The sequence below is a fragment of the Bubalus bubalis genome, chromosome 1 (assembly GCF_019923935.1).
Source record: "Bubalus bubalis isolate 160015118507 breed Murrah chromosome 1, NDDB_SH_1, whole genome shotgun sequence".
Classification (NCBI taxonomy): domain Eukaryota; kingdom Metazoa; phylum Chordata; class Mammalia; order Artiodactyla; family Bovidae; genus Bubalus; species Bubalus bubalis.
Window position 1 is genome coordinate 18,883,575 of NC_059157.1, and position 24,034 is coordinate 18,907,608.

General features: G+C 40.8%; 1 protein-coding gene and 1 non-coding gene across 11 annotated transcripts in view; both read right to left on the reverse strand.

Moving 5' to 3' along the window:
- The window catches only part of RBPMS (RNA binding protein, mRNA processing factor), a 244,006-nt gene that overhangs the window by 44,873 nt on the left and 175,099 nt on the right, over positions 1-24,034 (reverse strand). The gene's annotated exons all lie outside the window — the stretch shown is intronic.
- TRNAF-GAA lies at positions 4,398-4,469 on the reverse strand. Its single transcript has one exon. It is a non-coding gene; the product is annotated as a tRNA-Phe (tRNA).

Below are 24,034 nucleotides of genomic sequence, written 5' to 3' on the forward strand. Positions count from 1 at the left end.
TAACAACTTAATCCTATGACATTAACATAGGAAAGGAGGTGAGTCTGGGAGTGTCAATGATGTCTATGCTATAGGAAATCTATGCTAATGACAAGAAATTCCCTTGGGTCATCAAACTGTCTGGGGCTGCACCTTCCTGGAGGAGACAGCAAGGACTGGAGCTTTGGAATGCGTGCTCTAAGCCACTTTTCATGTTTCTTCCTCATTCTTGTTGCTGTTGTTGTTAATGTTTTAGCTGTACCATGTGGCATGTGGGATCCTGGTTTCCCGACCAGGGATTGAACTCGTGTCCCCTGCAGGGCCGGGTTAACTGCTGGCATGCCAGGGAAGTCCTTTGTGTTTCATATTTACTGTTCAACTTTTTTACTGAAGTGAAAGTCGCTCAGTTGTGTCTTTGTGATCCCATGGACTACAGTCCATGGAATTCTCCAGGCCAGAAGACTGGAGTGGGTACCCTTTCCATGGACAGAGGAGCCTGGTGGCTATAGTCCATGGGGTCACAAAGAGTTGGACACGACTGAGTGACGAATACTTTTTTTCCTTTCTCTCTTTTTACTAGGAATAAGTTGATGATCACTGGAAGATACAGCTTTGTTAACTATATGACATTTACTCTCTTATTTTTTAAAACAACAGTGCTCTTTTTTAATAGCACAAGGCTTCCTTTCAAAGAAGTCTCACTGCCCTTTAGCTTCTCTAAGAGAATCCGATCCACTCAAAGTTCCACTTAACCTCATAAACATAACTGGCCAAGTACCTCTGGAAACTGTTCTAACCTCCCCGGTCACCCAATTCCACCAGCTACGACAGGACTAAGTTAGAACCGCAGCTCCAAAGCTGATGCACCTCAGTCCCTAACTGGTCAAACTATATTTTCCATTTTTTCTCCATCTCTTTGCCTCATAAAAATCAGAAAGATTTAAGCATCAAGTGTAAGAACAACCATAAGAAAAAGCCTACGTCTTAATTGTGCAGGAGGTGAAGAGCCACAGTGTTGACTTTACAGTAAGATAAACAGTAAAAACTTGCCAAGCACTACTTCTGCAATCCCCCCTCCCCACCCGCCTCATTCCTGAAGACTGCACTCATTCTTGGGATGTGAATGAGGAAGAGTTCATCTGAGAGAACAGGGCATCCTAACCTGGTTAGAAGCCCTGAAATACCGAAAGACAACTGGAGGGCTCAACCTAACTAAGCTTCTTCATTTGAATGGAAAAGTATGTCTACTGCATGAGGATCTCAGGTCTGGGATGATCAGATTACCTTCAAACTCTAAAAGGTCGCCTGTTGTTCAGTTGCTAAGTCACGTCTGACTCTTTGCAACCCATGGACTGCTGCACGCCAGGCTCCTCTGTCCTTTACTATCTCCCAGAGTTCGCTATCATTCATGTCCATTGAGCTTCCCTTGTGGCTCAGACAGTAAAGCATCTGCCTACAATGTGGGAGACCCAGGTTCGATCCCTGGGTCGGGAAGTTCCCCTGGAGAAGAAGATGGCAACCCACTCCAGTATTCTTGCCTGGAGAATCCCATGGACGGAGGAGCCCAGTAGGCTAGTGTCCATGGGGTCGCAAAGAGTCGGACACGACTGAACAACTTCACTTCACTTCATGTCCATTGAGCCAGTGATGCTATATAACCATCTCATTTCCTCTGTGGTCCCCTTCTCCTTTGTCTTCAATCTTTCCCAGGGTCCTAAAAGACCCTTCAAGCAGGGTGTTTTCCAATGAGTCCTCTCATTGCATCAGATGGCCAAAATTTTGGAGCTTCTGTCCTTCCAGTGAAAATTCAGGGTTGATATCCTTTAGCATTGACTGCCTTTGATCTCCATGCAGTCCAAGGGACTCTTAAGAGTCTTCTCTAGCACCAGGTTTGAAAGATCGATTCTTCTGCGCTCAGCCTTCTTTATGGTCCAACTCTTATGTCTGTACATGTCTACTGAAAAAACCATAGCTTTGACTATACGGACCTGTTTCAGCAATTTGATGTCTCTGCTTTTTAATATGCTGTCTAGGTTGGTTATAGCTTTCCTTCCGAGGAGCAAGAGTCTTTTAATTTCAAGGCTGTAGTCACAGTTTGCAGTGATTTTGGTTGGCTGTTAGTGTTGGTCTTTTCCAGATTTACACTAATACATAAAACTAGAGAAACCTGCATGAGAGAGTGAGGAGAAAGGCTGGCTGGCTCTGACATGACTTCTGAGCCCGGGTAGGTGATCCATGCAGGAACCAAGGAGTCTGTGGGACTTCTCCACCTCCTTAGGAGTCAGATACCAGAACACCTTGACAGTAGAAAGGATTTGTCCAAACCATTCTGGTGCCAGGGAGATTTCTCACAAATCTAGAACTGGGAGCTGGTTAACCAAGGTTTTGGTTTTTTAAATTGAGAGGGAGGACCTTATTGTTCAAATCTGGAGTGTGGCTAAATAATTTTAAAATGGCATATTATTATAGCCATTGAAAAGGATGATATGAGAAATCTGTATGTATAAATACGGAAAAACGTTGACAAAACACTAAAAAAGAAAACAGGTTACAGAACAACATGAGTTCGCAAAAGAGTTGGACATCATTTAGGGACTAAAAACAACCACAACTGGAGAAGTTAGTAACTTCTTTAAGGCCAAACTTCCTTATCTGAAAATTATTAAAGAGAAAAAGGGGAAGAGAAGGAGGAAGGGAATGCCTGTTCTCATAGGCTGCCATGAGAATTAAATAAGGTAATGTAAAAGATTTAGAAAAATCCTTGTGGATATAACACATATTCAATGATATTATTGGGATTACTTCTGGATAATGGATTTTACATTTTCTTAATTTTACACCTGTTAAATCCTATGTCAGTAAAAATATACAGAAGAAAAATACCTAAATCTCAGCAAACGAGCCACTTAAAAAACAATTGCTACAAAAAAGGGGGGGGGGTGATATATGTATAATTTCTTTGCTGTATGCCTGAAACTAACAACATGGTAGATCAACTATACTAAAATAAAAATTTAAAAACACACACACACAACTACTAGATATTATGTGTCTCAAAATAACCTTGAAGGGCAGGTATAACTGCTTCCCTGTTAAGACACTGAGAAACCTCAGGGTGAGAGAAGCTGAGAAACTGGTCCTATTTCCCACAATGGACGTGTGACACACCTGGATTTCAGAACTCAGACCTCCTGACTCTTGAAAATACTTCTAGAAAAGTCAGTGCGATGCAGAGTTAGATGTAACAAGATGTGATGCCCAAGTAGACAGGAGCTTCCACCCTGGGGTGGCCCTCAGTTTAGGCTGTAATGTATACATGCCAGTTAAAACTTAGGCTCTGCACAACAGCCAAAAGGTGGGAACAACTCAAGTGTCCATCGACTGATGAATGGCGAAACAAAACGTGCTCAGTTCAGTTCAGTGGCTCAGTTGTGTCCGACTCTTTGTGACCCCATAGCCTTGACTAGATGGACCTTTGTTGGCAAAGTAATGTCTCTGCTTTTGAATATGCTATCTAGGTGGGTCATAACTTTCCTTCCAAGGAGTAAGCGTCTTTTAATTTCATGGCTGCAGTCACCATCTGCAGTGATACTGGAGCCAGAAAAATGAAGTCTGACAATGTTTCCCCATCTATATCCCATGAAGTGATGGGACCAGATGCCATGATCTTCGTTTTCTGAATGTTGAGCTTTAAGCCAACTTTTTCACTCTCCTTTCACTTTCATGAAGATGCTTTTTAGTTCCTCTTCACTTTCTGCCACAAGGGTGGTGTCATCTGCATATCTGAGGTTATTGATATTTCTCAAGCTATGGTTTTTCCAGTAGTCATGTACGGATGTGAGAGTTGGACCACAAAGAATTGATGCCTAAGAATTGATACTTTCAAACTGTGGTGCTGCAGAAGACTCTCGAGGGTCCCCTAGATGGCACGGAGATCAAAACCCAGTCAACCTTAAAGGAAATCAACCCTGAATATTCACTGCAAGGACTGATGCTTAAGCTCCAATACTTTGGCCACCTGATGTGAAGAGCCAACTCACTGGAAAAGACCCTGATGCTGGGAAAGACTGAGGGCTAGAGAAGAAGAGGATGACAGAGGATGAGATGTTTGGATGGCATCATCGACTCAATGGACATGAGTTTGAGCAAACTCCAGGAGATAGTGAAGGACAGTAAAGCCTGGCATACTATACTCCATGAGGTTGCAAAGAATCAGACATGACTGAGAATCTGAACAATGAACAACAACACAAAGAGTATATCACTAAATAAGGAATGAAAAGAAAAATAAAGTTAGTCGCACAATCGTGTCTGACTCTTTGCGATCCCATGAACTATAGCCCTCCAGGTTCCTCTGTCCATGGAATTCTCCAGGCAAGAATACTGGAGTGGGTTGCCATTCCCTTCTCCAGGGGATCTTCCCAACCCAGGGATTGAACCCGGGTCTCCTGCATTTCAGGCAGATTCTTTACCAACTGAGCTACTAGGGAAGCCCCAAATACAGATTATTCCCAAATAAGGAATACAATTGTTTAAAAGTATCTTTATGGACAATATGGTAACTGTGATGAAAAGGAAGCAAGCTATGGGACTGTAGACTGTTCTCCACCTCTTTCCCTGTCCATCTCTTTCTCAGAGCCGAACCTATGCACTTCCTTCACCCTTTTCTCTTGCAGCTCCTTTCTCCAAACTTTCAATCATTTTCACTGTGCTGGATCCCCTCGAGTTTTTCTCTTTCTCTTTCTCTCAGCACTGTTTTTCTCAAACAGTGCTGAGGCCCAGCATAGGATGCAGGAGCTAGAGACGATCAGGTAAACGAATTATGAAGCCCACGGCACATACAGTTTGGGGCTCAGATGGTGAACTATGAGAAGAAGAAGCTGTGAGTGTAACCAGTGGCCGCAGGCCAGCCAGTGGGAGACAAGACTAGTTTGCAAATGTTTCCTAGACGGAAGAGAAGCTGTTTGGAGAGTTGCTTCCGGACCTTTCATAAGAATGAATAAAAAGAGATGAGAATGGGAAGTTTAGTTGGGAGACCTGCTAGAAGAATAGCCTTATGCAGGGTGAGGCTGGAGTCCCAGAAGATGCCTCTCCGGGCAGCTGTGAGGTTGTGGCTAGAGCCCATGGTGTGGAGACTTCACACTGGCTCCCGGGAAAGTTCTGTTCGTTCCTCTGATCCCATTGCGAACGAAGAACAAGAAGCCAGCCTGAGGGTTCACAGTAACTTATCACAAGGTTTTGTTGGTAGTTATTTTTTTCCCACACTCAGAATATCTTTAGATGAGAATCAAGTCCAAAGGGGCAAACGGTGCTGGAAATAAACAGAGGTGGGGGAGGGGGGGGGCGCCCACTGGGAACATTTCTTGAGAGTATGTGTCCGAGAAACAGGCTGACATGCCCTTTTTAGGATGGAGCCAGAGAGTATTATCTGAATCATCACCCTGGCACTTTTGATGATGCATTAAAAATTTTATTATTGGAGCACAATTGCTTTACAATGTTGTGTTAGTTTTTGTGGTACAAGGAAGTGAATCAGCTCTATGAATATATATATAATCCCTTCCCTCACAAGCCTCCCAACCCTGCCATCTCACTCCTTTAGGTCATCACAGAACAAGATGATGCATTTATGCTTAATTTCGGGGGATGAGAAAAAATACCTAAAACAAAGCTACCGCCTTCAAAAACCTAATGCTGAGTTCTTTCTGATAAAGCTGTTTACCCTCCTCACACATTTCTAATAGATTCCAATTTCTTCCGCATCAAAGTCACTCCTAACTGTAAAAAGGATTTCCATTTGCTCTTTTCTTCCTTCCCAACTCCCTCCCCTACCCACTACCACATAACTCACCTGTCTCTGGGTAAAGTTAATGATTTCTTGAAAAGTTATTTTTGCCATGGAACATCAAAATCATTCTTCCTCTTCCCTGGAATGTAGTTTGTCTAAATCTGGGGGTAGCCATGCAGTTCAGAGTGCATTTCCCAAGGATGTGTATGCTTCCAGACCCCACTTCAGAGCTTCCCAGGTATTATTATTATTTTTTTTTTAATATTAATTATTTATTTGGCCGTGCCAGGTCTTAGTTGTGACCTGCAGGATCTTTTTTTGTGGCAGATGGGCTTCCCTGGTGACTCAGGTGGTAAAGAATCTGCCTGCAATGCAGGAGGCCTGGGTTTGATCTCTGGGTTGGGACAATCCCCTGGAGGAGGGCATAGCAACCCACTCCAGTGTTCTTGCCTGGAGAATCCCATGGACAGAGGAGCCTGGCAGGCTACAGTCCATGGGGTCACAAAGAGTTGGATATGACCGAGCGACTAAGCACAAGCACATACCGTCTCTAGTTCCCAGAAACTGAACCCGGTCCCCCTGCATTGGGAGTGTGGAGTCTTAGCCACTGGACCACCAGTTATTAAAATAAAACTGAGCTTGAAAATTTGATCTCAGTGGAATGTCTCTACTTTTAGTAACTTCTTACGCCTATCATCCAACTTAAATGTAGTCAGTATTCACACCTTTAACTGTCTTCCTTACTTCATCAGAAGGAAAACTGTAAGATCTTTGCTTATCCTTCTTTAGAAGGAAAGCTATACAGTGACTGTTCGTGTTCAAGTAGATTAAGTGTGTTCTGCCCACGTGTAAGAAACCACACTTTCTGGAATATCTCATTTTTTTCCCTGGAGAACCATCTGCCAGAAATCTACATTCTGAAGGGCTAGCATGTAAAGGTGGAATTAGATTTGTACCACGAGGCCCAAGGATTAAAAACAGGTTGCTGGGTGGAAGTTCTGGTGAGTTACAAGCAGAACTGAAGAATCAATATAGCAAGTATTTATTAACTACTACTGTGTCTAACACTACATCCAGTCTTATTACTCAGGAAGCTTGGAGATTACAGAGGGGAGGTAGAGAGTAATTAGCGATTTCAATACCTGATACAGTATGATGTATACATACTATTATGGAGACATTATGAATACAGCATGACAAGTTTTCTCTAAAGGAATGAACACAATTCCACAGCAGCAACTCATCTAGTAAGGCAGTTGATCCAATAGGGCAATGAATTTCTCTCCTCTGGCGAGTCAGACAGGTTTTCCAAAAGAGCAGACTGATAAGATGACTTCTATAGGACAAGTAGCTAATCTGCAAAAGGACTGAATTTACTGCCAGAGAATGGGCACTGAGCAAAAAGCCCCGAGGCAAAGATGGGACATGAGATGCCAGCACAGACTCCCAGAGGCTGTGTGTTGGTGAGAGGGGCAGAGTACCACGGTAAGGTGGTGAGACTCTCCCCAAAGGACAGTGGAGCCCTTCTTAGGCCACTACGGGATCTATGAAAAACAGCTTTCCATCAGAAAGCTATTTTAACTGCTATCATAACTGCTGCTAACCTGGGATGTAAATACAACAGCTATTTTAAAACAATATATGTCACCTGAGTGTTGAGGACTCTTTCCCACACTGTGCAGTATGCAAGGGAGAATTCTACAGAGAAGTGGTGAGAGGCTGGGAAGGCTTGAAGTGAGTTGACAGGGCTGGAAACCCAGCTGGAGGGGTGGTCATCAGAGGCAGAGGTGGGAGCTATTTGGTTTGATCCTAAAGTCAGCAACCTACCTGTCTTTCAAAGGGTCTGTGCGACAAACACTATCCATACCAAACATACAAACACACACCGAACACATGAGAATATACATACCTGTAGTCTCAAGTAACTTGGATTCTCCTGAACTAAAATCTCATGACTCATTCACTTAAGAGTATCACTTAAAGGAGTAACACAATCCCTTCTACAAACTGGAAAAGAAAAAAAAGAGCGCTCCTGTGGTTTCATTTAATCATTTGAAGGCACTTGATGTTTCTCTAGAGCCTCCCACTTTTATCTGCTGGTTTGTATTATGGCTCCAGAATTTTAGATGACTTCACAGAGGAAGCCAGGGAACTTTGAAAAGACATCATTTACATTTGTTTGCCCTATCAAGTGGCACTTAAAATATATAAATAGGGAGATGTGGGGAAGAAAAACAAGAAGATTTCTCAAGTTTCCACAGGTTTACTGAAGATCCTTTTTATTTGGGGGTGAGGGGGGGTCAAGTGGAAAAATGATTATATGATTTCAAACATTTAAAAAAAGAATCACATAGTTTCCCGTTTGCACATCTCTTTTGGTATTTGTTAATATCAGAGTCTAGGTCTTGGGAGAGGCCAGTGTATTTTAGACTTTTAAAAGTTCACTTAGATTTGAACTAAAAGTGGGAGACTGCTAATTGCTAAATTTAGCTTCTATGCAAAAATCACTACATTCAAAATTTAGCTCAACCTTTGAGGAATAAGTATTTGCCAGAAGTCAAATTAAAAGGCTATTTTAGGAAAAGAACTTAAATGGAACAAGTTTGAGAAAATGCCTTTTGAAATACCTTTAAATGACACGGCTTATTCTTGTTTATTACATTTTTCATAAATATATCTAGATTAAATTTCTCCATAAATACATCCACTGATAAATTGAGAGAGAAATGTTATGAAAAGTGGTGTGTTTAGGTGAAAGGATGGACTATACAGTCGTCATGTTCCCACAGGATTCCAGCTTCACTATTTATTATCGTGTTAAAAACGATCTTTAAAGGGCGTGGGAAAAGGTGCTTCAAAAAAAGTAGTTTTTCTGGCAAAATTTGAAATTAAGACTCTAAAGTCACTAAGGTTTGGTTAAATGTGGATCTTAAAAAATACACAGGATCAGGCAATAAATTAGCAGTCCTAAGGAATGATAATCAATGCCTGGATAAGCACCAGAGAATCAAATGACGGGATAAACTGGGGAAGCCTCTGGAAGTCACTGTTCCATCTTTAACTCTCCTGGGCTAAAGGCTAAATGTTCAGTTCCTTTCTTTGAATCTGTCACCTTGCCTCCTTTAGCCTATCATTTCTTCTAAACGAAGAGGAGCAATTAACTGGGCTGTGTTAAAGAAGAGAAGAAGGAAGCAGACGTTATGTATGAGATCGAGGCAAGACCCATATGTTGAACTCTGTTGTTGTTTGGTCACAAAGTCGTATTGGACTGTATGCGACCCCATAGACTGTAGCCCACCCAGGCTCCTCTGTTCATGGGATTTCCCAGGCAAGAAAAATGGAGTGAGATGCCATTTCCTTCTCGAGGGGGAACCTTAACCCAGGATTGAACCCAATTCTGCAGGCAGATTCTTTACTGCTGAGCCACCTAGGGAAGCCCATATTGAATTCTAGGTACCTTATCTTGTGCCCTTGGGGAAAACAGCAATTTCCCTTAAGAAAATTAGAGTTGATGTACTCTGATACATGGCTGTATGCTATATAAATTGTTATAATCTTTTATACAGGGTTATATAAAGTGTGTTTTTAAAGTTTCATGAAAATATATTAAAATAACCAAGGTAAGTAAATAACTAAATACAAAAGGAATGGACCATTAGATGAAATTCATTAATGGCTGTTAATTACAAAAACAGATTAGGATATAACTAATCATTATGCAAGGAGATCCAACCAGTCCATTCTGAAGATCAACCCTGGGCTTTCTTTGGAAGGAATGATGCTAAAGCTGAAACCCCAGTACTTTGGCCACCTCATGCGAAGAGTTGACTCATTGGAAAAGACTCTGATGCTGGGAGGGTTTGGGGGCAGAAGGAGAAGGGGACGACAGAGGATGAGATGGCTGGATGGCATCACCAACTCGATGCACGTGAGTCTGAGTGAACTCCAGGAGTTGGTGATGGAAAAGGAAGCCTGGCGTGCTGTGATTCATGGGGTTGCAAAGAGTCGGACACGACTGAGCGACTGAACTGAACTGAACTGAATCATTATGTGGACCTACTGCTGGTCTAAGGTATTCTTGCCCTCTGACTGCAAATTCAAACCCAAATCTGATCAAGCTTTCCATTACTAAACTACTAACTTACAGAAAAGTCAGAAACAGGATCACACTAAACATCACCACAGAGATACAAGCAGCAACACCTTACCGGGAATTGAGGGACAAACAATTTGGGTTCTTCAGTAACTACACTGAAAGGGAAAAAAGAGAGAATGAGAAGGAACACAGGGATGACTTGATGAGAAGAAATTTAAGAGACCAACCAAATGTAAAGACTGTACATAGATTTGTATCTTGATTTAAACAAATTGTTAAAAACATCAAAACATTATGCAAATAGGCTTTACTTTTGCATATGAAGTATTCCAGAATAAAAAGTTAAAAAAACTAGGAGATCACCATTAAGAAAAAAATGTCAACACTGAAAGCAAGATAATTTGTAAATGTAAACTCTTTCTTGTCTGTCCTCTGGGTTATCTACTTCCCCCAACTCGGAGTGTCAATACCAAGAGGCCATTATAATATCACAATTTGTGTCTATAGGGAGTATAATGCAACCTAGCGACTTTGTACGGAGAAGGCAACGGCACCCCACTCCAGTACTCTTGCCTGGAAAATCCCATGGATGGAGGAGCCTGGTGGGCTGCAGTCCATGGGGTCTTTAAGAGTCAGACACGACTGAGCGACTTCACTTTCACTTTTCACTTTTATGCATTGGAGAAGGAAATGGCAACCCACTCCAGTGTTCTTGCCTGGAGAATCCCAGGGACGGGGGAGTCTGGTGGGCTACCGTCTGTGGGGTCGCACAGAGTTGGACACGCCTGAAGCGACTTAGCAGCAGCAGCAGCAACTTTGTACGAGTCCAGGAATTTAGAAAAAGGTATTTCTCGAGCAACTAACCATGTTCTAAATGACACCATGTTAAACCTGAGTTTCAGGTTCTCCGGGTGAAGCCGTATTATTTGCAATGTGCCATTCTGTAGTGCTTAACATATGTCAAAGCACATTTTCTCATTTTACTCCTGATACAGCTCTGCGAGGTCACAAAGAACAGGGAGTTCATCATTATTTTAAAGGGAAACCACCAGCTCTGATGGGTGCTCACGTTATCAGTTTTATGGGAAAGAAAAAAGAAAACACAAAACTACCAGATTCTTCTTCAACCAAATGATAAAGAAACTATCCAATGAAAATAAACAACAGTAGTGAAGAAAGCATTGTTTTAACAGAAACATATCAGTAAGGGAAACAAGAAACAGGAAAACTAAAAATACCAATCTTAATGGCCAATGCATATATGACAAGAAACTAAGTTTATTAATAAACAAGCAAAACGCCATGTCATTTAGACCTATCAGCCAGAAGGAATCAGTTTATATATGCGATAATAGCCCCAGAGGAGGGGGAGAGTCAGGGAAACAGGCATCTTTAAGCCTACTGAGTTTCCATCTTTGTGCCAGTCACCAATCTTGGTGATATAATCAATCTACCCTTCAAAAACACAAGATGAAAAAGTCAAGTAAGATCAACCTCAGACTCAAGTGTCTAGTCTTTTTGGAGGAAAAGTCAGTGAACCCAAACAGATCGTATGGAATGACAGATCCATACTATCTTGATTCTACAAAATCACCAAAATTTCCGAGGTATTAAAGGGAGTGCAAAGAAACAACTAAAGTACTTATACAAACAAAGAGAAAATGTCAAACAAACCCACCCACATCACGGAGTGTCTTCCCCACTATACATTCCATTTCAGGGACCAAGGTCAGGTGCTAAAACAAGCAGAGGAGACATGTTCCAGGAGTACTCCATCAATGGTACACTGCTACAAAGCTAACATTTCACACTAATCTAAATATTTAACTTTCTGCCCCTGAGCCTATTTTAAAAGTATCTAGTCAATATCACAGCTCAGTCTGTTTTACTTTGTTTTTAATGTGCATAATCCAAAGATACTCTTTTCTGAGATAAATTTCATTTCTTTTTGATGACCATTCTGGCTAAGAAATGTCCCATGTTTCCATTTTTAATATCACTGCGGAAAATTGCAGGACATGTAAAACTACTTTTCATTATTCTTCTGCTCACATAAGAAGAAAATAATCAATGCCATAAAATGACTAGTAATTCCAGTGCTCTACTACAGTTCCTTATTAAGGAATATGAAGAATTTAAAAAACAAAAAATAACAATCTGTTTTCTAAAAATCTTATCCTCAGTGAGGTCATAAGTGGAGCTTTCTTGAGAGGATTTAAAAAAAAAAAAAAAGTTGATTTGACCAAACTAAAAAGAATGGAGTGGAAGGAGTCATACTCCATGACTTCAGACTATACTAAAATAGACAAAGCTACAGTCGCCAAACAGGAGGTACTGGCACAAAAACTGACATACAGATCAATGGAACAGTAAAGAAAGCCCAGAAATAAACCCATGCGCTTATGGACAATACTTTGGAAAAAAATGACAGATCCATAATTTGGCTCTGTCAAAAGCTCCAATACTTTGGCCACCTGATGCAAAGAGCCAACTCATTGGAAAAGACCCTGATGCTGGGAAAGCTTGAAGGGAAAAGGAGGAGGTAGCAGAGGATGAGATGGTTGGATGGCATCACTGACTCAATGGACATGAGTTTGAGCAAACTCTAGGAGACAGTGAAGGACAGCCTGGCATGCTGCAGTCCATGGGGTCACAAAGGGTAGGAGACATGACTTAGCAACCAAACAACAACAACAATTTTCAACAAAGAAGAATATACAATGGAGAAAAGACAGTCACTTTAATAAGTGATGCTGGGAAAACTGGCAGATATATGTATAAGAATGAAATTATTAATAGAATATTCTCTAACACCATATACAAAAATAAACTCAAAATGGATTAAAGACCTAAATGTAGGACTTTTCTTCTAGAGAAAAACAAAGACAGAACATTCTTTGACATAGATCACAGCAGTATTTTTTTGGGGGATCCATCTCCTAGAGTAATGGAAACAAAAACAAGAATAAACATTTTGGACCTAATTAAAAGCTTTTGCGCAGGAAAGGAAGCCACAAACAAAAAGACAACCTACAGACTGGAAGAAAATATTTCTAAATGACGCTACCAACAAGGGATAAATCTCCAAAATATACAAAAAGATCATGCAGCTTAGTATCAAAAAAACAAACAACCCAGTGAAAAAGTGGGCAGAAGACCTACATAGATATTTCTCTGAAGAATACAGATGGCCAAGAATCACAAGAAAAGATGCTCAATACCAGTAATTATTAGAGAAAAGGAAATGAATACTACACTGTGTATCGCTTCATACACAGAAGACCATCATCAAAAAGTCTACAAATAAGAAATACTGGATAGAGTGTGGAGAAAAAGCAACACTCCTACACTGTTGGTGGGAGTGTAAATTGGTATAGTGACGACGCAAACAGGATGGAGGTTCCTTAAAAAACTAAACACAGAGTTGCTTTATGACCCTACAATCCCATTCGTAGGCATGTACCTGGAGAAAACCCTAACTTGAAAAGATATACACACCCCAGCGTTCACAGTAGCATTATTTACAATAGTCAAGACATGAAAGCAACCTAAGTGTCCCTTGACAGATGACTATATAAAGAAGATGTGGCACACATATAGAATATAGTAAATAGAGTAACACTCAGCCATAAAAAAGAATGAAATACCACTCACAGCAACATGGATGGATCTAGAGAATATCACATGATACCACTTATATGTGGAATTAAAAAATTAAATATATAAATGAACTTACTTACAAAACAAAAATAGACTTCAACAAAGACCTACTATATAGCAAAGGGGACTGCATTTAATATCTTGAAATAATCTATACTGGAAAAGAATCTAAAAAATAATATATGTGAATTTATAACTCAAACACTTTATTGTAACCTGTAAATTAACTATATACACTTCAGCTAAAAAAAAATTTTTTTTAAAGATGCTGCCAGGTATCAGAAAGAATGATTGAAATAAACTGAAATACCTTGAAAATATAAGCATACAAGTTCATTATGATATTGAATAATATAGCAAGTTAAAAAAAGTGACAACCCTCCCTCCCCCCAAAACAGTGATCACCAATGTAGACAACAGGCACCAATCTTTTAGGCTCAAAATTATCGTTGAAAGGGAAATAATCAGTATCCATTCCACCTTTTTGTTTTCGGAAGAACTGTATTTCAGAGTAAACAAACAGAACTGGTAAACTCATCATTTTTCAAACCCTAACTAAATAATGAGGGAAAGATCAACAGAGGAAACCAAGGAATTGAAACCTTTACAATGGAATCTGAATCCACAGGTCCATCCAAACTCAGAATAACCCTAACATTAGTTACTTCATGATGCAATGCCATAGCAAGTATTCGGTACCCCACCTTGACAGAAAAGTGAAATCTAAATTCAGCTATAAAATTAAAATCTAATCAACCTTTCAGTTTGCAATAAATTAGAAGGGACACAAGAACAAATAAAAGGACATCTCAAGAAATAAACAGAAAAGCCCAGGAAGATAGTTTTTTCCCTCAGGAAAACTGACACTTTTTTTCAACAAGTCAATGGAGCAAAAATGAAAGAGTGTGGCGATCTCTTCTAGATTAAAAGACACTTAAGAGACTTAACTAAATGCAATATACTGACCTGGTGTGAACAATCCAACTGTAAAAAGTCTTGAGTTACATATTTTAACATTTGTGATGAAAAGCCATACAAATATATACATACTGATATGAATGTGCTTAGTCGCTCAGTTGTGTCTAACTCTTTGCAACCCCATGGACTGTAGCCCGTCGGGTTCCTTGGTCCATGGGATTCTCCAGGCAAGAATACTGGAGTGGGTTGCCATGCCCTCCTCCAGGGGATTTGCCAACCCAGGGATCAAACCCAGGCCTCCCACGTGGCAGGAGAATTCTTAACCGTCTGAGCCACCAGGGAAGCCCTTGATATGAATGGGATTATATAGTACGTGATGCTGATACTTGCTTTCATTCTCTGCTTTAGGCCTCATTTTTCCACATCAATAAATATATAGCCGATCTGTAACAATGGATTACCATGAAATCAAGGCTCTTTTCCATGGCAAAAAGACTAGCAGAAGTGGTGGTTGCTTGGGGAATAAATGAAATGAAAAATGTCAGACTCAAAGTGCAACAGAGTCCATGCTTTGTCATCCTCCTCTAGTCAGATATTAGTTCTCCAGAGAAATGATGGAGCTGGGGCCAGAAGAAGCTTGTCTACTTGAACAAAACAATCTAATCAGGGGCTGAGGGTGGAGGAGTGCCTTTCTGCCTTTTAATTAAATCTCTCTCAGGAGGTCAAGGAGATCGCCCTGCCCAAACACGAACAGCTCTATACAGGAAATTATGGTGCATTCCTGTTCCAATTTTCTCACTTGAGTTTAGCAAACATTTGAGGGGAGGGGAGGTAAAGCGTGGAATGAAGTCCTGATCTGGTCTCAAGATATTTACAATTTAATAGGAGAAACAGGTCTGTAAGTGACAGGGACTTTCCAGGCGGTCCAGGGATTAGGACTCCACACTTCCACTGCAGAGGGGCATGGGTTCAATCCCTGGTCTGGGAACGAAGATCTCACATGCTGAGTGGTGTGTCCAAAAACTAATAAAAATTTTTTTAAAAACAGAAGAAGGCAGCAGAGCAGAATTCAATGTATGGATAGCGCTGTGTGCAAATGAAGAAGTCAATCATCACGCAGAGAATGGGGAAAGGATGTCCTGGAAGCATGCTGACCTAGCACAGGAGCCCAAGAAAGATGTTAGAAAGAACACATGCAAAATGGCCTCAAGACTGGAGCGGTGACTGATGTGATGATGAAAACTGTGAGGGAACAGGAAGGAAGGGACCCGAGGAGGGCTCGAGGATCTGGGGAGGCAGGAGGGGTGCACAGAACAGGCGACAACACTGGGCAAGAGTGTGTGTGATCGCAGGGAACCCTGGTGACAGGTCCTGTTCTGTGAGCGGGAGGAAACCATTTTAGGTTCTCTGACCCCATCAAAGTACACATCTGATCAGCAAGCTGCTGCAGCCATAGATAAGCACTTCCAGAATAAGCAAACTGAAGAAGGATGGATTCGGAGGCTGGGGCATGAAACCCCATTTCACAGATTCTATTGGTCAGAATTTTTTTTATCTTATTTAAAAAAAAATTGGGGGGGAGGGGAATGTGGACCATTTTTAAAGTCTTTACTGAATTTGTTACAATATTGCCTCTTTCTTTTTATGTCTTGGTTTTTAAGAGGCATGTGGGATCTTAGCGGCCCAACCAGGGATCGAACTCTGACCCCCGGCACTGGAAAGTGCAGTAAGACCCACTGGACTGGCAGGAGTCCCTACTGGTCACGATTTCAAGGTCCTCTGCTCCTGATCTTACAGACCTGAGATCAATGTGCTGAGTGAGCTGCCATCTCATCTAATCTTCCATGCCCACACATTTGTGGTAGATTCGAAGATCCTGAGATTGCAGGCCACCGGCTATGAGTATGAGTTTTGTTTTAAAGCTGTCATTTAATTGAGCCGCTACCAAGCCCACAATGCGGTAAGTACATAATCGCTGCCCTCATAACAGCTGTGCGGGACAGTACTGCCCTGTTTGATGGAGAAAGGGGTGCAGAGCTAAGAGGAATGCTTTTTTTTTTTCCTTCCTGATAAACGGAGAAAGATTCTCTGTCAGTTGCACCTACCTTCTGTCCATTACCCAGAAGCCTGAATTTAATTGGAAAGGAAACCTTCATTAAAAAGTCTCATTACCCACAGACAAAGAAAACAAAAATGGTTACCAGAGGGGAAAGGGAGCGAGGGAGGGATAAATTAAAGAGGTCGGGATTAGCAAAAACAGCAACTAGATATAAAGTAGATAAACAACAGGAACCTATCTTGTAATAACCTACAACACAAAAGAACATGAAAAATATATAAATATATGTATGTGTGAACCAAATCACTTTGCTAAACACCAGAAACTACACAACACTGCAAATTACAACTTAAAAAAAAGTCTCTTTACCTTGTGAGGATTGAGAATGGGACATGTTTGTAATTCAAACAAACAAAAAAACCCTGTGATGAAAACATTCGCTGGATAACTTAAATCAATAATTAGAAGTCCATCTCACAAAGTCAGTGTCTCCTTGGGCAATTTTACAAAAAAGATCATTTGTTGCATTTAATTTGTAAAATAAACAGTAGGTTTAGTAATATTATTAAAAACCAGTGAACATGAGGAAAACGTGTATTTTTAAAACTGTTAAAATGTCTCAAGCCTTTACACTTAAAAGAGTCTGCAAAAGTTGTACATTAAAAAATACAAAGGAAATATGAACGACTTTAATAGCACGTGTCTTTAGGACCTTGAAACATTAGCTTTTAAAAACTCACTTTCTGCCTTTTCCAAATTTCTTGAAATGAGCTCCTATTACTTTGGGGAAAGGGAGCGGGATGCTGTGGGGGAGGAGTCAGCGTCTCTGAAAGGTACACAGCGCGGGCCCAGGCCTGTGTGAGGGTCTCTGAGGATGAATCGGAGGTGTATCATCCAGCTGTTCAAACCACCATTGAGCAGTTATTTCTGGGCTGGCCTCCACACAGTAAGCGGCAGAAGTGGAGGCCCTCAAAACTGAGGCTGGCACAGAGCCTGCAGGTCCCGGGCACCGCAGGGGTAATGTTCCCCTCCAGTCTAGCCCAGAGTGGCTGCAGCTGCTAAAGCCAAACAGTCCCTGGCCCCAAATCTCTAGTCATCTTCTGTTAACTGCATCATCTCCATACCCACTCTACCCAACCAGGAATAAAATGTGAACTTTACACGGTGAAGACTGGTGGACTTCCGTGGCGGTACAGTGGATAAGAACCCACCTGCCAACACAGGGCACGAGTTCGATCCCTGATCTGGGAAGATTCCACACGCACTGGAGCAACTAGCCCCACGCACCACAACTACTGAGCCCAGGCGCTAGAGCCTGCAAGCTGCACCAGCTAAAGCCTGAGTGCCCAGTGCCCGTGCTGCCCAACAAGAGAAGCCGCTGCAATGAGAAGCCTGAGCACTGCAACTAGAGCAAAGTCCAAGCAAAGCGGTGAAGGCCCAATGTAACCAAAAAAAAATTTTTTTAAGGTCAAAATTAGACTTTTCTATATTTTTATTTCAATACCTCTTTACCCTAGTAAAAATTACTGACGATGTCAAAGAATTTTTATATGGGGTATATCTAATTGATATCCACCATATTAAAAATTAAAACTTAAAATCAAACCATTACATACTAAAATAAGATATATTTTGTGAAAAACGCATTTCAAAACAAAGAAAAACTTAAATTCTACACTTTTGCAAAGCTCTTTAATATCTGGTTTAATAGAAGACAATCTGCAGGAGATATGATACTATTACATAGAAAATCCTAAAGATGCTACAGGAAATCTACTAGACCTTATGAATGAATTTGTTAAATGTGCAGGATACAAAATAAATACACAGAAATCTGTTGCATTTCTATACACTAACAACGAACAAACACTCTGACATAAATGGCAGCAAAATATTTTTCGATTGGTTTTCTTGAGTAATGGAAATAACGCAAAAATAAACAAATGGGACCTAATTAAGCTCAAAAGCTTTTGCACAGCAAAGGAAATCATAAACAAAATGAAAAGGCAACCCACAGAATGGGAGAAAATATTTGCAAATGATGTGACTGACTAGCGATTAATGTCCAAAATTTACAAAGAGCACATGCTGCTTAATATCAGAAAACCAAACAATCCAATCAAAAAATGGGCCAAGACATTTGTCCAAAGAAGACATACAGATGGCCAAGAGGCGCATGAAAAAACGCCTGACATCACTAATTATTAGAGAAATGCAAATCAAAATGAAAATGAGATTATCAACCCACACTGGTCAGAATAGCCATCATCAAAAATTCTAGAAGCAGCAGCGCTGGCGAGGATGTAGAGAAAAGGGAACTCTCCTAGCACCGTTGATGGGCCTGTCAACTGGTTATAGCCACATATGGAGAAGAGTATGGAGGTAACTAAAACTAGCTACCATGTAAACCCGGCAATCCCCCTCCTGGGCATACGCAAAAGACATGGTTTGAAAGGATACATGCACACTAATGTTCATTGCAGTGCTGTTTCCAAGAGCCAAGACGTAGAAGCAACCTGTCCATTGACAGAAGAATGAATAAAGATGTGGTACATATATACAATCAAGTATCATTCAACCAATAAAAGGAATGAGATAATGCCATTTACAGCAAGATGGATGGACCTGGAGATTATCACACTAAGAGAAGTCAGAGAAAGACAAATATCATATGCGAAATCTTCACTCCAATATATAATAAACATTAAAAAAAAAAAAAAAGACAATTCCCATATCTGCTTCTAATTCAGTGTACAGAGCAAAGTAAGTCAGAAAGAAAAACACCTATACAGTATATTAACGCATATATGTGGAATTTAGAAGGATGGTAACGATGACCCTATATGTGAGACAGCAAGAGACACACAGATGTAAAGAACAGACGTTTTGACTCTGTGGGAGAAGGTGAGGGTGGGATGATTTGAGAGAATGGCATTGAAACATGTATATTATCATATGTGAAATAAATCGCCAGTCCAGGTTCGATGTATGAGACAGGGTGCTCAGGGCTGGTGCACTGGGATGACCCAGAGGGATGGGATGAGGAGGGAGGTTCAGGATGGGGAACACATGTACACCCACGGCTGATTTATGTGAATGTATGGCAATAAACCACCACAATATTGTAAAGTAATTAGCCTTTTTTAAAATAAATTTTTAAAAAATTCAATGTATTACAAGGAATTGTACCAGCTATAGCATATGGGGGAAAAAGGCCTCAGAGAGATAGGTAGCTTATGAAGGAATGGGTATTTTTATGTCTTTTTACATGTAACTGTGGACATCTCTTTTTCATATCACACCAAAAATTTTGTTGCACTGTGGTATCTGGAAACTTATCGATAAACTTTTTGTATTTTTACATTAAATTCCACTTTATTATTTCACATGTGTTTTTTTTTTGTCTTTTTTTTTAAACCAAAAACCGTATCATTTTATAACATGATGCATTGGTCATTTGAAAAATACTAGTTCTCTGCATTATGGTGATCTTCCAAATGTTGATTAATTTCATTTTTCAAAAAGAAATTCATTAGTATCACCATTAATCTCAACAAAAAAAGTCTTTTAAGAGTTGGCAAGTTGTCAAACTCATGGTAGTAAACATTATGTTTTCAAGAATTCTAATGTTTTTAGAGTGGACTTCCTTATAATTCAGATGGTAAAGAATCAGCCTGCAATGCAGGAGGATCTGGGTTTGTTCCCTGGGTCAGGAAGATTCCCTAGAAGAGGAAATGGCAATCCAGTCCAGTATTCTTGCCTGGACAATTCCCACGGACAGAGGAGCCTAGTGGGCTACAGTCCATGGAGTCACAAGGAGTTGGACGTGACTAATACACACACACGATTTTTTTAGAGCTCTAATTTTATTGTTGCAACAAACTCTGTTTTTCTTAAAAGGACATGTTCTTTCATTAATTTTCACTAAAAAAAAAAAAAGCCAAGTATCACAGTCTGAATAACCATAATTGTCTATCAAGTTACTCTTTCAAGTAAAAAATGGGAGCTGATTCAGCTTACAACTTAACTTTATTGTGTACAGCCCCGTTTTGTCAACAAGGAATCATATAATGACTTGTACACTCAGTAGTGTCCGACTCTTTGTGACCCCATGAAGTCCATGGGCTTCTCCAGGCCAGAATACTGGAGTGGGTAGCCTTTTCTTCTCCAGGGGATCTTCCCAACCCAGGGATCAAAACCAGGTCTCCCGCTTTGCAGGTGATTCTTTATCAGCTGAGCCACAAGGGAAGCCCCCAAATGGGAGCCGGTTCCGCTTACAACTTAACATTACTGCCCCATTTTGTCAAAAAGGAATTACATAATGACTGGTATTTAAGAGTGGAGATTGAACAAAAGTAATACTTTTAGTAATTCCTAGGACAGTCTTAAGTGAAACTTTTTCAAAACTCAGAGTGTGAGGCAGTGGCGATCACGGGGTTATCAGTTTGGTAAGTTCGGTGCCACTGTCCTGACACGCACTCACCAGCTGTGTCTATGACGACACAGTACGAAAAACAAACTCTTCTCATGAAAATAGTTTAGACCCCGTGAACTCCCTGAATGGGTTTTGGAGACCAACCAGGGGCTGGCAGACAAATACTTTTGAGAATTGCTGTACAAGAAAATATGTCTATTTGAGGATTCCAAGTGTATGAAAGAGCAGAAGAAACAGAAGCCTGCATAAGACTTTGACAAAGAAGGAGATGCCTTCCTTTTAATAAGCAGGTGAGGAGAGAACATGGCCTTAAAAGAATGAAGTCGGTACCAGCTGTTTCTTCTGGACTGTCCTAGTAAATTAATTACCTTTATTCTCTCATTTCTCTGCCAAGGAAATAAATACATTGAGTTTACAAAACACTAAAGTTATGGCCGTTATCTACATTACAAAAGAAATCTCTGACTTCCAAGGAGATTTGACTTCCTGAGTTCTTAAGGCATTTGTTTATGTGCTTAGTTGCTTCCAACTCTTTGAGACCCCGTGGACTGTAGCCCGCCAGACACCTCTGTCCATGGGGATTCTCCAGACAGGAATACTGGAGTGGGTTGCCATGCCCCCTCCTCCAGGGGATCTTCGCAACCAGGCATCAAACAAACCCAGGTCTCCCACACTGCAGGCGGATTCTTTACCATCTGAGCCACCAGGGAAGCCCAAGAATAATGGAGTGGGTAGCCTATCCCTTCTCCAGAGGATCTTCCCAATCCAGGAATCGAACCAGGGTCTCCTGCATTGCAGGCGGATTCTGTACCAGCTGAGCTACCAGGGAAGTCTGCTGATCAATGACCAGATAAACAGAAATTTAAAGAGGGGTGGGATAGTGGTAGGTGGGACGGAGTTTCTAGAGGAAGGGGATATATGTATATATATAATTGATTCACTTTATTGTACAGCAGAAACTAAGACAACATTTCAAAGCAATTTAAAAAAAGAAATTCAAAGCAAAATGTTAACTAATAGCCACTGCTAATCAAAGATTGCTACTATTGTTTAGTTTCTAAACGTAGCTGACTCTTTGAGACCCTCTGGACTGTATGTAGCATACCAGGCTCCTCTGTCCATGGGATTCTTCAGGCAAGAATACTGGAGTGGGTTGCCATTTCCTCCTCCAGGGGATCTTTCTGACCCAAGGATACAACTCATATCTCCTGCACTGATAAGCAGATTCTTTACCATTAAGCCATCACGGAAACTAATTAAAGGTAGGTTATTCATTAAATCATAATTAAATAAATAGGATCCGATTAGCTGACCTACTGATGCTATAAGAAAAGTACTTCCCACATAAAAGATACATCACATGGAAATTGTTCTTACCAAACCCATTGCCTAATATTTTAATATTATTGTTACACTTAATTATTAAAATTATTGCAATTATGTGCATTAAGCAAAAACTAGGAATACATGCAGGTTTGAAGAGAAGAAAGAGATGGAAGCGGGCTCCACCTCTCGATGTGGCTCAGTACATGTTTGATTCTTCTCTTTAAAAGGAAAACATGCTTTTGCTTTTTCACAGTGGGACATATGTGGAAATAAACATTAGTTTAGGTCTCTGGTTTCTAAGAGTATTTGCTGTCCTTATTTACTGTAGATTTGTTCTGTGTTTTTATTTCTCAGAATGTCCAGGGGCCTAGGCATCTGGTGCCCTTATATGTCCTGAGTGCCAAATACATATCCTAATTTATGACAATCGGGCTAACAAATGCCTGCTGGTATTGGGGGGGAGGGTGCGAGTGTTCAGAGATGCTCAGTGGGTTACTCAATTATCATGGAGTCCTAGTACATAGAATAGAAGTCACTGGCACGTTTCCGAGAACATCACTTCTTGATAGCTTCAAAGTGATCCAGTTCAAGGGCAGAAATCCTCAGGGGGAATCCCTGACGGTTCCCACTGGAGAGATGCACAGGGGCAAAAGGTGCCTAAGTCTAGTGAGCAGAGTTCCTGCAAGTTTAGTGTTCAGGCTCAGATATCCCCATCTCCTTCCTCTGAGGGGATGGCTGACTCCGGTCTCCTCCCGATGTCCATCTCCTGACCTTTCCTTTACGCAATGTTTCCCCGAGTCTCTGACTGCCCAGAGTCATTACTGTCTTTCTCCAGAACTTCCTTTTCACCCTTGGGCTCTTCTCTTGTCTGGGAAGATAAGAGAGGGAGCAGAAAGCCACCTCCTGAAGGGACTGCCAGTGGCATCTGGAGTCATATTTGGCAAAATCTGGGTGAGTGCCTCCTCCTTACTATCCAATTTCCTTGTCTACGTTAAAAAAAAAAAAAAAAAAAAAGATTTTATGGTGTCCTGTTCCCTCTCTTGTCTTCCCAGACAAAAGGAGAGCTTTAAGAATAGTCTGCCTAAAAGAAGGACTGCTGCTGCTAAGTCGCTTCAGACATGTCCGACTCTGTGCGACCCCAGAGATGGCAGCCCACCAGGCTCCCCTGTCCCTGGGATTCTCCAGGCAAGAACACTGGAGTGGGTTGCCATTTCCTTCGCCAATGCATGAAAGTGAAAAGTGGAAGTGAAGTCACCCAGTCGTGTCCAACTCCTAGCGACCCCATGGACTGCAGCCCATCAGGCTCCTCCACGGGATTTGCCAGGCAAGAGTACTGGAGTGGGGTGCCATTGCCTTCTCCGACAGTATGTGAGAAATGATAAAGACAGCATGGTCCTATGTTGTAACCAAACTAAACCAAACAAAATCTACCTGTGACACTTTGTGTTTTTATACATAGATGTATAAATGTATAGACAGGTACATAGAGAAACAAAATGTTAACAGAGGTTATTTCCAGATGGGAGGAAAATGTATCATTTTAACCCTTTAAATTTCATTTATGACCTCCTTACTTTTATAACAATAAAAATGGATCAGGCATAATCATTTTACAAAATAAATTAAAACACAATTTTATAAATTTTAGCGTAAAGAGAAAATTCAAGCTAAAATGATATTGCTTGAAAAAGGACCTATTTCTCAAATGTAGATGGGCTCAGATTATAATCCTATGATCAAACCTCTATCTCCAGGATGGTCCCTAAGGTAGAC